Below are 17,012 nucleotides of genomic sequence, written 5' to 3' on the forward strand. Positions count from 1 at the left end.
ACCTGCACAATGTCTCCTGCAGCTTCATCTCCCTAGCAACCACAAAGTTCTGCTTGATAGTTACAAATAGATTTTTAGATGTAAAGCAGTGTACCGTATCTTTTGAAGTAAGCAGCTAGACCGCCATTGTTTCAGGGCACAGGCCAAGAAGATTCTGTACTTTCCCATCACCTGGATCCAACTTTCCCATTACCTGGATCCCTCTTACCCCTCCCTTTGAAAAATGTATTATAAATAAGCACTTGGTGCCCAAATATATGACTCTTGACAAGCATTTGCTTCCTTGGGTCCATTCTCTCTCTCGCCCGTTCTTCCAGGTTGCAATCCTCCTCGTCCCTCACGAATAACCTAGGGCCCGCAGGTCGGGTCAAAACACTTGTTACAACCATACAAAAATGGATTGTTGTTTTGGGTTGTTTTTGGAGGCATCTCTGGAGCTGCAGGGATGGATCTGTAATTAGGAGTACCCAACACTGTACCAGGGGACCAAGGTCAGTTCCCAGCAGCTCACAACTGCCTATAACTGAAACTCCAATGGCTCCAACATCCTTTTCTGGCTTCATTGGCCTTGCATGCTCGTGCACATATGCACACGCACACACAGACATACTATTTAAATAAAAATAGTAATAACTAAACAAATATTTAAAAAGAGAAACCTCAAACTTCCCATGTTTTAAAGCAGGATTCTATCTGGCCCCACTGACCACTTTTCTATGTTCCTACTCCCAGTGGAACACCCCTGGCAACTGTTCCCTTCCTCCAACCACACATCTGTTTCCTTTGCTGAGACACTGACTGGTTTCATCTGCAGTGAACTCCTTCACAGTTCAGACTGCACAGCCCTCCTGTGCACAGTATCCGCCCAGCTCAGGCCCTCAGGCTGCTTCATTCTTCTCCTTGCACTCCACAGCCCTGTGGGCAGACTGGAAATAAACTATTAAGTATACTTATTCATCTGTTTGTTCTGTTTCCTTTTGTGCAGTATAATTTCCTTAGTGAAGAGAGTCTGCCTCTGACTCACTGCTGAATCCACACAGTCTAGACTGCTCTCTGGTGCATGAGATTTAATTATGACCCGAAGGATAAGGGACTGGATTAACCAATCCTAAACCAACGAGACTATAAGCGAGCTCATTCCCGTGGTTACGAATGACTGTGGCTGACCCAGAGTGGCTCTGCTCAAGGTCAGCCTGAAAACAGATCAGGTATGGAGCTCAGCTCTCCCTCCGAAGGACAAGGGAAAGATTTCCCTCTGTTACTTTAAGCATTTTCCTTCAGGAAAAAAAGTTACGTTATTTCTGTCTCAAAATGTGTGTGTATTTCTTTAAATAGTCTACTCAAATTTAGTTGCCTAGGTAGTTGTCTGATGACGTCATTCAGATTGACTTTTGAAATCTTATGATTTTTGACATCTTATTACACAGCATGTATAAACCGATTACATACTTACATATGAATTTATTGCCTTCTATTAAATGTCTTTGTAATATAAATATGTCATTACACTATAAAATGTTTCATTACTTATGTACAGAGATCTGTAATGTGATGAACTGTACTAGGTCCCCGTCTCCCAGTGTCTGTGGATGAGGAGCCGGGCTTCAGGGAAAGCTTGGCTCCAGTTTGGGAAACTACCTCTTTCATAAAGAAAGCCTGTTTTTCTATTGTATAAAACCAATGAACTGATGCAGGTGGTGACCCAATATCAGCTGCATTTAGGATAAATGAATGGTGCTGTCAAATTCTCTCCCTGGGAGAACTAATTGAGGACTAATTACCCTGACTCTTGTGAACATCTGTGTAATAGGTTGTGCTCACATAGCAACACAAGAGGGTGAGTGTGTCTTTGCAGTCTCCCAGTGTGTTACCTGTGATGTGTGTTACATTCTGACTGAAGGCTTATTAAAGCTCTTTTTTTTCTGATTTACCTTTGTAAAGGTTTCTGGGTGGAGAAAATGTCTTGTTTTAAGCTGGGAGCTGAGAAGATGGTTCAGCATGTAAAGGACTTACTGCCAAAGTGAGGAACTGATTCAGTCTCCAAGAGCAACATGGGAGAAGGAGGTAAGGACTCCCCCACTTATCCTTTGATCTTTATACCAAGGCTGTGCTGTGTGCACTCCCACACATACAACAGAGAAATAAAACTGTGTATGTATGTATGTATGTATGTATATATATATATATATACATACATACACACACACACACACATACACACACACACACACATACATGGAGGTCCCTGCCAATAATTCCAGCACTTGAAGGACTGAAGTGGAAGGATAAATTTGAGGCTAATTTCTACATCCTAGGACTCTGTCTCAGAAGACAAACAAGGGGAACTAACCTCAGAAGACAAACTAAGGGGAAAACCATCTTTGTTCTAGCACTGAGGAGGTAGAGGAGGAGGAAGATCCCTGGCCAGTTTGGTTAGACTCACTGAATCAGACTGCTTAGCTCCAACTTCAGTGAGATCTTCTGTCAAAAGATAAGGCAGGGAATGACTAAAGAAGATAATCACTATTGACCTCTGGTTTCCCCATGTATCCTTGACACACAACTGCATATGAACATACACACGTGCACATGCACACACACATGCACACACACATACACACACGTACACACACACACATACACACACACACACACATACATGCTGGCTGGATTATAAAAATAACTACAAACTCACTGAATAAAAGCAAGTTTTTATATCATATCTAAGGTATACTTACTAGAACCTGTAAGAAAAAATTTGATGTTCCTCTTGCTGACCTCTCCACACGAGGGCCATGTGGACCTTATTATTCAATAATAATCACTTAGAAACTGAGATCTGTTATCTTCAGTTGCTATTTTCTATGTCCACAGGATGGGGGAGGAGTGCTATTCCTGATCAGAAGTAACTACTAAGTTCTCCAGTGAACCAACATAGTGCATCTGTCTCCCACTGACCCAGACGCCTACTGTGTGCCCAGCGCTCACAACCGTGGGGTGGAAAACAATAATGGAGATATAGTTACTCCATAAATGCCTCAGTGCTGGAGGCAAACATACAGGACTCTGTGTGAGTGTCAGCCCATGGGTGGTGGCACTCAATGTGATGCTACCTAGATACAGAGGGAATGGATGTCGCTGTAATGTGGAAGAAAACCAGGCTTCTCTTTCCATATCCTCTTGTAGCGTTCACTCATCTGTTGAGTTTTACATACATTTATTTATTTATTCATTCATACATTCATTCATTTTTAATCTTCAAGAAAAGGTTTCTCTCTGTAGCCTGGTTTATCGTGGAACTCGCTCTGTAGTCCAAGCCTGCCTCTGCCTCCTGAGTGTGCACTTCCACAGGCCATTAGAATGCACTCTAAATGTGAGTGGAGCATCCTTGAGAGCGTTCTCTACTCTAAAGTATTTTCAGGTGAAGGCAAAAGAGTAACTAAGAATCTAGGTTCCCTGGATATCCATCTAACAGGACCCCAGAGGTGACATTTATGGTCAGAAGCAAGAGAGTTGAACTTGCTGAAACCAGAAACAAGGCTGGCTTTGCAACCCAGGGGTCTTGAACTATAAGATTTTTTATGTCAGTGGCAAGCATGCCTTGCTGTTCCTAGGAGTGGGTCTCTACAGGTGCAATGATAATGGCATTCATGATCTACAGCCAGAAGCCACAGAGTGCAGAAAACTCATGTCAGCCACCAGGCAGAAAATCATGATCCCCTACACATTTTTAGTATGGATCAACTCTTACACACAGAACCCATTATTCAAACAGGACTTGGATGTTCTTGTGAATGAACCTTTGCATGTATAAAAAACATGTATCACCTACTGTTTGGCTAGTGGGACTTAAGGGGAAAGGAATAATCCTAGGTCTATTGCAGTTGGATGAGTTCCCTCTGATGGCCTGGTGATTAAAAAAAAAAAAAAAGTAACTTATAACTCTCACAATAACACGGGAAACACTGAAACCTAAGGGTAAATGGCCATGTCTACCTCGTGTAGATCAGTGGTTTTTTGAATTCACTCCAGTGTCATTTTTCTGGTCTGTGATATAAAGTTATGGCAGAGCCGGGCGGTGGTGGCGCACGCCTTTAATCCCAGCACTTGGGAGGCAGAGGCGGGCGGATTTCTGAGTTCGAGGCCAGCCTGGTCTACAGAGTGAGTTCCAGGACAGCCAGGGCTACACAGAGAAACCCTGTCTCGAAAAACAAAAAACAAAACAAAAAAAAAAGTTATGGCAGAGACAGACTCTGGTAAATGACTCATGAAGTAAAATCCTTCATGGTGAGTAGGCCAAGGATTGCCTTGAAGGATCAATGCATTATGAAGCAGGCATGCTTCATTCTGGCAAAAGTGTAGCCTTTGAAGAAAGAGGCGGTCCATTAGATCCATTGCATCTTATGTCTAACTACTATTAAAGAAACATGGGTCATGGCAGGGGAAAGTCAGCCAGCAAAACCTGACTTGTGGCTATTCCCAGGTCTCTGTGCACCTGGGTTTGCCTTCAGGGGCAGCTTGGCAGCTTCTGAGCAGTTACCCATTGGAAGAATATGTTCTTTCCCACCTGATCAGAAGGGAAGAGCAAAAGCAATGACCATTTTCCTAGAAGAGTCACTCACACTGACCCTCTACAACTACCTAGCATCACTTCTTGCTGTGGCAAATCTCAACTTTGACCTTCCAGACTGAAAACAATGTGTAAGGTAGATACTACAGAATACAGGGAGCTGTCTGGTGACCTGCTGAAGACAAATGTGTGCCAGAAGGCATAATTAAAATGTAAATTCTTCTCCTTTTAACTTCAAAAATATTATTAGTGGCAGCTGAGGAGATGGCTCAGCAGTTAAGAGCACTGGCTGTTCTTCCAGAGGTCCCAGGTTCAACTCCCAGTACCCACATGGTAACTTGCAACTGTCTGCAACTCCAGTCCTAGGGAATCCAACATCTCCAAACATGCAGGCAAAACTCCAACGCACATAAAATAAAAATTTAAAACACAATACAAACATTTTATAAATATTATTAGTGGCTATTGAAATGGCTTCTTGTCAATTCCATTACATACTATTAAAAATATTTTATTATGGGGGATGGGAGGGAGAGAGGGGAGGCTGCAATCAGGATGTAAAGTAAATAAACTAATTTTTAAAAGCTAAAGGTCCAAACTGAATGTACTTTATATGCACAAACTTTAAAGAATGTTTTATTGGGACATACTAGTTATACATAGGGATGAGTTCATGATGACCTTTTCATACAAGCACATCCTGTGCTCCAATCCTGGCCACCCTCCTCCCTGCTGTCCTCCTCACATGCCCCTTAGTCTCCTTCCTCTTCCAAGTGAGTCCCTGTTGGGGACTGCACTAGCCCCAAGTTGGGGCAGCCAAAATAAATGTTGCAGCCCAGGCAAAATGTTGAGGCCCGGGCTGACCCACGTTTGGGCAGCCACTGTATCCCGGCCCAAGCTGCTGCTCCGGTCTGCAGGTCGGGTTTCAGCAAGATTGAGGGTGAGGCCAGATTTTACCTAAAATGTCTGAGATTCGTCTCTGATGATCCCTTGTATTCTCTGATCTCCGTCTATATTCTCTGATCTCTGGTTCTGTCTTCTATAGTCTGACTAATGTCTTCTATCGTCTCAATTCTGATCTGTTCTGTCTCTGCCTTTTATATGTCTCACTTCTAAGCCACGCCTCTAAGTTACACCTTTAATCATGCCCTTAGGGCTTGTCTCTAACTCTGATCTCTATAATCTCACACACCTTTAATCTCAAGGTATCTAAACCAAGATTATCAGAGTGTTCTCAGCTGTTGTAGGCGATTGTAATTCAAATCTCATGTCAGGGTATATGGCTCAAGATGGCTGCAAAGCTGATAGCCGCTTTCTGCTAAAAGTCGGCACCCAACAAGTCCCATCTACTGCCTTGTCTTTTTTCCTTGTAAGCTTCATTAGGGCTCAGAGGGACACAGGTGTTGGTGTGTTTGCTGGCACCTACACCACAGAACCAGCTCAGCCTCGTGACACACCACTGCTGTGCGTGTTTCTAATTCATGTTCTATCTCAAAAGCCTGAGTATCTGAGATCTGTAAGAAAATACAAGGAATCACACTGTCAGGAAAAGTTATTCCTTGGGGAAACCATAATTCTATCCAGAAAATGGAAGAGATGCTCTCTGAGGATATTTGCTTCCCAGTTCTAGAAAACTGTTGCCGTCAGCAGCAACAGCTGAACCTGGTTCACCTGTAAGAGAGGCTGAGAATAGGGAAACGGGCTGGAAGAGATGAAGCCAAGACAAAGTTCTCTGATCAAGGCTCGAAGTTTAATAATTTGCTTTCACATATAAAGGGAAAGCCCCACCCCCAGAGTCTCTTCTCAGTTCAGCCCAGGGGCTGGGCAAGGAGATAGCAGTCCAGAAGGTGTCAAGGCTAGCTCAGCAAGCAGTCCATTCTTCTTAGCTCAGGTAGCAGGCTCCAAGGTGCCAAGGCTGGTAATGCAATGCATCTCCTAGGTCCTACAGTTGCTTGGTCTATTGTGGTAAATGACTTTGCAGGCCTGCTTAGGCCTGGGTGGAGGGCACAGAAAATAGATGGACAGTTTCTCCCTTAGTTACTTTTGACATTGTTTGCAATAATTTATTCTGTTGTTCCTGCTGCAGTTGATATGATAATCCAGTTCTAAAAGGAGAGATCAAACATCCCAAAGTTGTAACACAGAGTTTAGCTGTTCATCATAACACACAGACACATACACACACACAGACACACACAAAGACAATCACTGTGAAGTCACTGAACAGTGAGTGAGGAGGTATGCTGGGTGGCACAAACCTTTTATCTCATCACTCGGGAGGCAGAGGCAAGTGAATTCAAAGCTAGCCTGATCTTATATGATGGAATTCCAGACTAGCCAGAGTTATATGATGAAACCTATTGCAAAAAAAAAAAAAAAAAAAAAAAAAAAAAAAAAAAAAAAAAAAAAAAGCCAGGAATGGGGGTGGGACATTTGATGACCTGTAAAACACCTTAAATATATGCATTTGAATTTCTTGTAATGTTACATTTGTTTCCAGGTTGCTCCCATGGGGGAAACACAGTAAAGTAGATATGGGGTTATGTGTATTGTTTTTTCTATTTCTTCTAATTGTGAAAATTGCATGAGAATCTGTAATTATTACAAAAAGGTTTAACTTAAGAAGAAAAATATAAAAAGGAAAATACCTAAATTAAAAATACTTAACACGGGGGGTTGGGGAACATGAAAAAAGAATACTTAACACTTCCAGCATTGGATAAGGGAGTTGGGTTCCTAGTAGGACCCACACCATGCAACTCACCACTGCCCATAGCTCCAATTCCTGGAGTTCCAATGCTCTTCTTGTCTTTGTGGGCACTTGCATTCATCTGAACATACCCCCTATACACATATACACGAGTAAAAATAATACGTGAGTAAAAACACACGATGAAGTGGAAACTTAAGGGTTCTTTGGAAAGTCAGTTGTGTTGGATGGTGTTGTGCTAAAACTGATGTGAAGGTATGTTTTCCAGCCAATTGGAAGAATAATGTCTGCTGAGACAGACTCTGGTGCTGAGGCAAGAACCATGGAGGACACATGATGTTTGGAGGGAGTTTAAATAGGATTTTATGGACAGTGACCAAGGCTGAGCTTGGCTTGCTTGCATAGCTAAATGCTTGTTGGTCTCACACCTTTGTTGATCTTCCCTTCATTGAGAGAGGCACAGCCATGAACTTATCCTGGCTTTGCTGTTGGCCCTGGTCCCTCCTGCTCACTCCTGCTGGTTTGACTGAGGCCTGGCTGTTCCTCCTAGGCCATGCCACCCCTGCTGGGCATATCCTGACACTACCGAACTGGACTGCTGGGATATCCGTGAAGTGTTTACGAGTGGATCGAGCTATGACCTGTGAACTAAACTGCTGATTTCCTGACAATGCACATGGGATTTGCTCCAAAGGACCATCTCTAAACAGGCCCACTTCCCCTCTATCCTTTCTTCTCCACTGCCTCTGCTGGGTGCTGGGCTAGAAGGGAGGTTAAAGTGTTTAAAGACCATCAGTAAAAATGGGCATTGAAACAATGAAAGTTACAACACGAGGTATCATTTATCTTAGTTGCTTTTTCCATCACTATGATCAAATACTCTGATGCAAGAAATTTAAAGAAGTGTTTAGCCCTTCATTAAATGCCTTTAATCCTAACACAGAAGAGACAGAAACAGGTGCATCCTAAAGTCAAGACCTGGTCTACAGAGTGAATTCCGAGATAGGTAAGGCTACACAGAGAAAACATGTCTCAAAAAACAAAACAAGAACAAAAAAGAAGGGGTCATCCCATGTCTTTGACCTAATCGAGACAGTCCCTCACAAGTGTGCCTGGAGGCTTGTCCCATAGGAAATGCCAGATCCTATCAAGTTGTCAGTCACCACTAACTTTCTTACACCATGCAGCCCCTAAAATAGCTAAGAATATGATTGACACTGTCAGACACACAAGAGCTGTGACAATGTGGTTGGCTTAGTTCCTTTTCTATTGCTGTGATAAAACACCGTGACCAAAGCATAGGAGAAAGAGTTCATTTGGACTTAGGATTCCAGAGGGCTAAGAGACTGTCATGAAGGGAACAGCAAACATGGAAGCTGGGCACAAAGCAGACTGGCTCCTGAGCTGTAAGCAGGAGCCAGAGGAAATAAAGGACTGGAAGGGATGTGTGGCTCTGAGTCCTCCATGAGATACTTCATCCTTCCACAGCTTCAAGGCTACACAAAAAGCACCACTAACTGGGAACCAAGTACAAACAACTGCCCCTGTGGAGACATTCTCATTTAAACCACCACCATGGAGTCAAAAACTAACAGAACTTAGTGTTCTGTTACTAAGACACCAATTTAGATTCTTTGCTGTGAGTCCTTGTGGACTCTCCCAGATGAAAGTGATAGTAGATTAGATGCCACTATGATCAGAGTCTCTTTTTCTTCACATATCAAATGAAGGAATTGGATTGGATAACACCAAAGCAGTATCACGTCTGACTTTCCTGATTCTTTTTCTTAATTGTTTGTTTGAGTCAGGGTTTCTCTGTGGACAGCCATGGCTGTCCTGGAACTCCCTCTGTAGACCAGGTGGGCCTTAAACTCAGAGACCCACCTGCCTCTACCTCCCAAGTGCTGGGAGTAAAGGTGTGTGCCACCACTGCCCTGCAGTTTTCTTGATTTTTTGGTTAGTGTATAACCTAAATATTTGGCTAAGTTTTTTTTTTTTTTTTAAAGATTTATTTATTTATTTATTTTATGTATGTGAGTACACTGTCACTCTCTTCACATACACCAGAAGAAGGCATCAGGTCCCATTACAGATGGTTATGAGCCACCATGTGGTGCTGGGAATTGAATTTTCTGAGAATAAAAGAGTGTTTTATTTTATTTATTTTTATTTTTATTCAGGGAAGGTCATGGGCTGAACTTACCAGGAAAGATCATTTTCCAGAACATGAGAATAGACTGCACCTGCACCCTAGCTGTTTCAGACCTGCTTTTCAGTCCTCTTGCTACCAATGCTCTGGCTTTCATTTTGGGAATTTCATCAGTTACTATTAACACAAAAGCGATACGTTACCAAAGCTTAAGAGTGTGTGTCTGGGGTTCTGTCCCTTTCTGCTTCTTACTATCTGTTGACTTTCAGGTCCTCCCCCAGAAGTGACTGCAACTTTAAAACAGTTATTGAAAAACTCTGGGCACTTATTCCTTCATTTCACAAATATTACTAACCCTTTCTGGTATCTTTATTAATTTTGCTTTAAAAATAATTTTCTTTCTTTTGTTGTTAAAAAATGAGACATATATAGCTTTAATAATCTATAAAAAGGTCATAGCTGGGCACATTGGAAACTTTTTTATTTAGGCAGAAGCAATGGGTCTGAAAGATCATGAGCTGTGTCTGTGTCCTTGTCATTAGCTCCTGATTGCTGGGCCTTAGCTGTGAGGCCACTGTCTCCTGTTCTTTCCCTTTGGGCTGGCTGTGACCTACTCACTTAACAGTATGTGGGGCCTGAAGACAATTGTTGTCTGCCTCTTCTTCTCTGCTACAAAGGGGCTTGAGAACACTAAGACTTTTCCTCAGAAATACGTTCCATAGAAATTCAACAACAACAAAAAAAGGCTTTTAATTTTACTTCCCTGGAGTCTGTTGCAGCCATGCTCTCCTTACTCCATGTGACATTGCACAGGGATCACTGTCTCTATTCCACCATTCTTGTCCTCACACTGTCAATAAGATTTCTGCTCCCTTTATCTCTTGTGAAGGGACTGAGGGGTGGGGCCTCAGTTGTCATCACTCCTGCTGATGTGCTCCAGTGACTCTGCTTTGCAGTGTCAGCAGGTACTCTCCCTGACAAAGCCACTGCTCTGTAGAGAACACCACACTGTTAGAACTTCATTGTTCACGGGCTCCCAGCAGGAAATGGTTATTTCTAGATTGGGGTCTATGAATCCATTTGCGGAGGGGGAGGTAGCTGTCCCCTGGCGGCCTCTCACTGCTTTTGCTATTGGTTGCAATCAGCCAGTGCTGACCACTAGTAACAGTCTTCCCGGTTCTTTAGAATTCCTCTTCCCTAAAGTCATATGCCATTCATTCTAACAAATATGGAATCAATAGAGAAACTAGGTGCTCCTCTAGGTACCTGTTCTGCACACAGCCTTGTGGTCATGCCCTTAAGCCTTATCTCTAAAACTGACCTCTAAGTCACACCCTTAAGTAACATACCTTTAAGTCTCACACACCCAAGGGAAGATCCTGGGTATCTAAAACAAGATGTTATCAGAATGTGCTCAGCAATGTAGGCTATTGTAATCCAGTGCCTTGTCGGGGTAGATGGCTAAAGATGGCTGCAAGGATGATATCTGCAGGCTCCCCACAAAAGGGAAAAAGCTCTAACAATTAATCCTTTACTTAATAGCCTGCTGTTTTACATTGAGGTGTTGAATGCCAGAGACTGCAGTTTCTGGCCTCCAAGGTAGGTCAGCTACAGTAGCAAAGTGACTTAGACTTAGATAGGTAAATGCTTTATTATTATGTAGAGTGAAAAATTATAAAGGCCATTTTATGAAATATGTGTAGATTTCTTTATAGCCCTTAGACCTGGGCAGAAAAATGCAGGTCTCAGAATGCTGAACTGAATGTAAGATTTTGACTACCCCAGGACACATTCCAGGTGGAGGACACTATTACCTGAATCAAGCCTCAGGCAGTAGGCCCAGCTGTGGGTGGGAGAGGCCCAAGGCAGGAAGGCATTCCTGACCAAAGAAAAAAAGATGCTAGCCACCTAGGTGGGGCCATAGCAGGAAGAAGTGAAGACAGTTAATCTGAAGTAGTTGGTAAATGAGAAGGTGGGACACAGTGACATGGCTATTAACCTTTCAGGGTGGGTTTCTCTGGAATGTTTTGCTATTCTTATGTTATGTAATCCTGGGCAACCCCTCAAACCCCCTCCCCACTCCCCTGGTTTGTGGTTTTTCACTTTAAAACCCTCCACAGACTGGATGTTGGGGTGGAACCCCACTCCTTCGAGAGTGCGTGGTGACACTGCTGGCTGCCAGGTTTCTCCCCTAATAAACCTCTGCTGATTGCATCCAGGTATGGTTTCTTGTGATCTTTGGGTGGTCGTGATTCCCTGAGACTTGAGGAAGGGTCTCCTGAGTATGGGGGTCTTCAATTATTACACAACAACCCTAAATATCTCCTAAGACCAAGTCTCACCCCCTTCGAAGTTCCTCTCACTCTGCTGCTTCAAGAAGAACCAGAACAGGAAAGAAGTCCGCAGGGGCTGGCCCTGCAAACTGCAGGTGTAATCTTCCCAGAGAGGAGCTCCAGATGGCTATACCTACATCAGCTTCATGCTTCCAGGCTGTCAACTAGAGAATCAACACAGAGGCTCACAGCTTACTCCAGGCTCCAAGATCACAGCTAAACCCTAGCATACCACAGCCTGATCTCTAGTAGAACTGACCCATAGCTCTGACTGGGAGAGGAAAGAGATGCATGGCTGGTAGTAGTGCAGGATCAGGGAGAGCAGTGTGATAGCCTCTAACCTTCCATGTTCTCTGTGAAGTTCTTCAGAGTGCAGCCTCCTCACTCTCATACTGGCAGGGGTCCAGAGGACCATGTGGGACTCTCTCCTTCCTTGGCACAAACTACTGCAAGGCCTTATGAGGGGTCTTAAGAGGACAATCCCAGTCTCTATATCTGTGATCTAAGGGTTCCGAGGCGACCACTGCTGAGTCTGACTAGAGACTAGGAGCAGAAGGTCAACCTTGGCACTGCCCACCCCTCCAGGCTCACCTAGGCTGGCCCTACCCAGGAGTAAGAACAGTAAGTAAAACTTCTGCATCCCAAGTCCAACCCCCCGAGCACCAAAAAAAAAAAAAACAAAAAAAAACTGAAAGCGACACGCCTCTACTAAATGCAGCTTTATTTCCAGAACTTACAAAGCTCTGTTTACATACATATGTACAGATCGCAGCTTTGACCCACTCGGGGTAGTGGAATGCCCTGGGAGATGAACTGTCACAACCAAGAGAAGCTGAGACTCAGTGGGCTGGCTCAGTTCTCAAGACCCAGAAGTGCTGGTCAGCCTAACCCCATCCCTGTCTGAGACTACCTTCCCACAGGATGTGTGTGTGCTGAAGAGATGAAAGACGGAAAGCATCTCAGTCGGAGTAACAGGCCTCTTGTTCGATGGTGGTGTGCACTGCAGAAGCCAGGCTGTCCTAATGGCCTTTCAGCCGTTCGTGGATCAGCTCTGCGATGGCTCTCTGGGTCTGCTTCTCCAGCTTCTCCAGCTTCTTGGCCACATCTCTCTTGAGATCCCAATCCGGTTTCCTAGGTGCTAGGTTGGCCAGGTCCACTTCCTCAATGACAGGCTCTGGCTTGGCAGCCTCCAGCTGCTTCTTCACCTTCTCCTCCACTGCAACTGGTTTGGCCTGGGGGACCTGCCACCTCTTCAGGTCTCTATCCTCTGGGACATAGTTCTGAAACCTGGGTTCCCTGTACTCCTCTTCCACATCTCTGAGCCTCTTGCGCTGTGGCTTCCCATCTCCCCTGTCCTTGCACCCAGCTTTCTCCTGGAGGGCCTTCAGCCGTTCTTTCCGCATCAGCGCCTCTTCTTCAAGTTGGCACACACCAGCAGGAGCAGCCGCCATCTTTGCAGAGGCCCCCCTCCTTTTCTGCTCTGGCCTCACGCAGACTCAGTCAGCAAGTGTTGGACTTAAAGATCTAAAACCAGGGGACACGCTCCCCCAGAAACTCTCACGGTCCGGATTCGCTGCAATAACCTGAGGTTGGATGATAATAATAACCCAGTGCACTGGAGTTCTCTGCATACAGGCCAGAAGAACCAAGAAGAACCTCAAGTTGAAGTTAAGAGCAGTTTTTATACTGTTTACGGAGTGGACTAAACAGTGACTAGGCACAATATGATTGGTGGAACAATGTGACTTTTAAACTGATTGGTCTTTGGGGAATGAGGTGGCAAGGACCTCCCTTGTTTGTAAATGTTGAGGATTGATTCCTCCTGAGGAATGTGTCTACCTGCCTAGGGCCTTCCCCACCTGCAGGTGTGGTCTGAGAATGTTAATCCCTGTTTCCTCTGAATGTTAATCCAGCAGGGTAATCCAGCAGGTGTCCTTGGACTAAGGAATGTGCTCCTCCCAGGATGTGTCCTGGGGCAGTTAATTTTTAAGTGGAACCGAATTCCTAGAAAAGCAAGAGCAATCAGACCTTAGAGGAAGAGAATAGAGGGAGTGCATTGCTCTGGTTTTGCCTCACCTCCACACTCCTCTCCTGATTGCCTTCTTGGAATACTTAGCCATCCTTATCCACTTGTGCCAATTCTTCAAGAGCAAATGCCTTGAGAAACATTCCCTGAGCCGGGTGAGATGGTGCATGTTTGTAATTCCAGCACTTCAGAGGCTGAGGCATCAAAATTATGGGGTCGGGTTCAGTCTGGTTACATAGGATAACCTCTTCTTAAAGCCCCACTACCAGACAAACACTCAGAAACCTGCCTTGGCCACTCTCAATCCCATCTCACTCTGGGGTCAGCCTCTCCCTGCTCTACAGACAGCAGCAGCCAGTGGCACCTCAAACTCTCCTGATGAGTGGTTGCTCTTAAGCCTCGCTGTCCACTCTCTGGCTCGGCTCCAGACCTGCTGAGTTGGAGACCTGGCTGCATGGCCTTTTCCTATGAACTCAAGAATGATCACTCATCCCTTTCTGGAGCTGCAACATAATCAGAGTCAGGCTGCCTTCCCTGCCTAGGATCCTGCAAACGGCAACCAGGGCCAAATAAGCGCCACAGTATAGAAAGAGTTTGACCAGCACAGGGCAGTGGTGGTGAATGCCTTTAATCCCAACACTTGGGAGACAGAGGCAGGTGGATGGATCTCTGAGTTTGAGTCCAGCCTGGTCTACATAGCGACTTCCAGGACAGTCAGGGCTACCTAGAGTGGGCTCAATAAATAGAGGGAGACCCAGCCAGAGTGAAGGCCTAAAAGAGATGGATCAGGCAGGGGAAAGTCAGCAGGCTCAGGTGATCCTTACCATCCTGGACCCAGGAAAGTGCTGTCTGCCCACCAGAGCCCTCACACCCAGACATGACCATGCACCTCTCTCTCTCTCCTCTCTCTCTCTCTCTCTCTCTCTCTCTCTCTCTCTCTCTCTCTCTGTCTCTCCCTGTGTGTGTGTGTGTGTGTGTGTCTGTCTGTCTGTCTGTCTGTCTGTGTATCTGTGTATCTCTGTGTGTGTGTGTGTGTGTGTGTGTGTGTGTGTGTGTGTGTGTGTGTGTGTAAGGAGTGCAGAGGGATTGGAAAAATTGTTAAAAAGTATATGTGTTGCCCATTACAGATGGCAGGCAAAGCACAGTGTTCTAGTTGATTTAGATGGCTTGGGGCTGGCTGGGAACTTTGATGAGGGTGCTTGTGCCTAACAGGGTGGGCTGGGCCAACTTCCTTTTTAAAAAAGATAGCCAAGCCATGCCTAGAATGGTGAAAAACCTCTCTGAAACACAGAGCTCTTACATAGAACCAGATTCCCTAGAACTAGATGGGATCAGTAGGATAGGGGATGGAGAGGGGTGTGACTCAGCCATAGCCTAGAGAGAGGGTGTTTGACCTACAGAGGGAGGCCACCTCCTCCCCCTGCATCCCTAAGGGAACTTTGCCATAAGGACTGAAGACATCTCCAATCCAGTCTCAAAGTTCTGATGCCCCATCTCAGGGGTCTCTTCTCTGCCCCCTTCCTTGAGTCTATTTCCTAAACAGAGTTATGGACTACATTGGTCCCAACCCAGCAGCCTTGAGTGAACTTTCTGCCCCCCCCACCCCCCCAAATCTCCACCCCAATGAAAACTAAAGCTTGCCTATAAGATGCAGGTTCTACCTTCTGGAACTAACCCTGGTTGGTCTCTTAGGCTGGTTGCCTAGTCGTCGTGACCTTTTTCCTCTACTTCCTGGCAAACAACTACTGGATTCTGGTGGAGGGGCTGTACTTGCACAGCCTCATCTTCATGGCCTTTTTCTCAGAGAAGCAGTACCTGTGTGCCTTCACCATCTTTTGCTGGGGTGGGAAGCCCAGTGTGGTGGGTAGGGGGAAAGTGGACCAGAGTCAGGCACTCCCATGGGGCATGTCCTGTCTCTCAGTTTTGTAGCAGGCTGGAGGCCCGCCCATCCTGCTGCGACTGACTCTGTTCCAGCTCTAAGGAACTTCACTTGACTATGGGCAGGGTTCACTTGTGCTGTTGACTTGGCCCAGCCTTTCAGCTCTCTTAGGGTGATAATTCCTGGGGATGTGATGAGGTTTAACTTGGGACATGAGTAGGATCTAAAGTTACCCGTTAGCCTGGGGTTGGGGGTATAGTCTGGAGGGTAGAGTGTCTGTGCGTGTACACATGTGCACTTGTACTCGCACACACAGAAGTCAGAGGCCAACTCTGTGGATTACATTCTTCCACCTCTGCGTGGGTTACAGGACTCCAGCACAGGATGTCTGGGCTGCCCAGCAAGGACTAACTTTTACCCCTGAGCCGTCTCTCTAGCCTTTGTCACGCTTGAATCTGTAATGTGCCTTTATATTTGGATGTCTGTGGACTATGACACTCTCATCTCATCCCTGGGTCTTATATCTTCCATATCAGTCTTGTTCAGCAGTCAACCTTACTGATCTTTCCAAAAGATGCCAGTGTATTAGCCATGTCTCTCTCCCACATCCCTGGGCAAGCCTGGCTTGCTGCCTTTCTTTCAGTAATGGATGATGTGCCTGGCTTAGATCACTCTCATCCCCATAGCCTCCTTACACTGTTGAAGCTTGTGGAAGCCCTGATATATTAATGGCCAGCTAAGTGACAGTGAGTGTGGTGAATGGGACCGGAGGTGAATGCAGGTGCCACCATGGAATGGTGAAGCAGGGGTTGGTGGAAGACACACAAAGGGACTCATATCCCTAATGGTTTTAAGTGTGTGTGTGTGTGTGTGTGTGTGTGTGTGTGTGTGTGCATGAGCTATTGTGATCCTATGAAATTCCTGGCCTGGCACCTGGCCTACACGTGTAACAGTCCACCAGGACACTAAGGGGCAGAGGAAACACACACTACTGGCCAAAGTGGTCTCACTGTCTGCCACCACACTGTGCCAACCTTCCTGATCCCCAAACCCAGCACATCAGTGTAGCTGAAAACACATGTCTAAGTCTCCATTGCACCGAGGTTACCCCAGCTGTCTCTGCTGCTTTTTGCCAATCCTGTGCTCACCAGAGATCTGCTAGTCCCTTATTTTCAACCTGGGGTTAGGCTGTTCTCTTTTGAGAGCATCTGTCTATAGCACAGACTGGCCTCAACTTCCTGCCTCAATCTAAAAGACCTGGACTTACAGGTGTGTAACCCCACTCTGAGCTGATTTTCAGGGTTTCTGATCAGCTCTTACATCTAATTCTTGTTGTGTAAAGAGG

At 45.4% G+C, this 17,012-nt stretch overlaps 1 long non-coding RNA gene and 1 pseudogene across 2 annotated transcripts in view; one reads left to right on the plus strand and one right to left on the minus strand.

Moving 5' to 3' along the window:
• The window catches only part of LOC117725058 (uncharacterized), a 156,807-nt gene that overhangs the window by 25,840 nt on the left and 113,955 nt on the right, over nucleotides 1–17,012 (plus strand). The window contains exon 9 of one of the 2 annotated variants that reach the window (XR_013105569.1): nucleotides 1,942–2,059. The exons of the other annotated variant lie outside the window; for it this stretch is intronic. This is a non-coding gene — a long non-coding RNA (uncharacterized LOC117725058). Of the gene's footprint in view, nucleotides 1–1,941; nucleotides 2,060–17,012 lie in introns of those variants that run through there. 2 annotated transcript variants of the gene reach the window in all.
• On the minus strand, nucleotides 12,782–13,213 carry LOC117693371 (coiled-coil domain-containing protein 12 pseudogene; annotated as a pseudogene).

Source organism: Arvicanthis niloticus, chromosome 21, assembly GCF_011762505.2.
Source record: "Arvicanthis niloticus isolate mArvNil1 chromosome 21, mArvNil1.pat.X, whole genome shotgun sequence".
In the NCBI taxonomy this organism is placed as follows: domain Eukaryota; kingdom Metazoa; phylum Chordata; class Mammalia; order Rodentia; family Muridae; genus Arvicanthis; species Arvicanthis niloticus.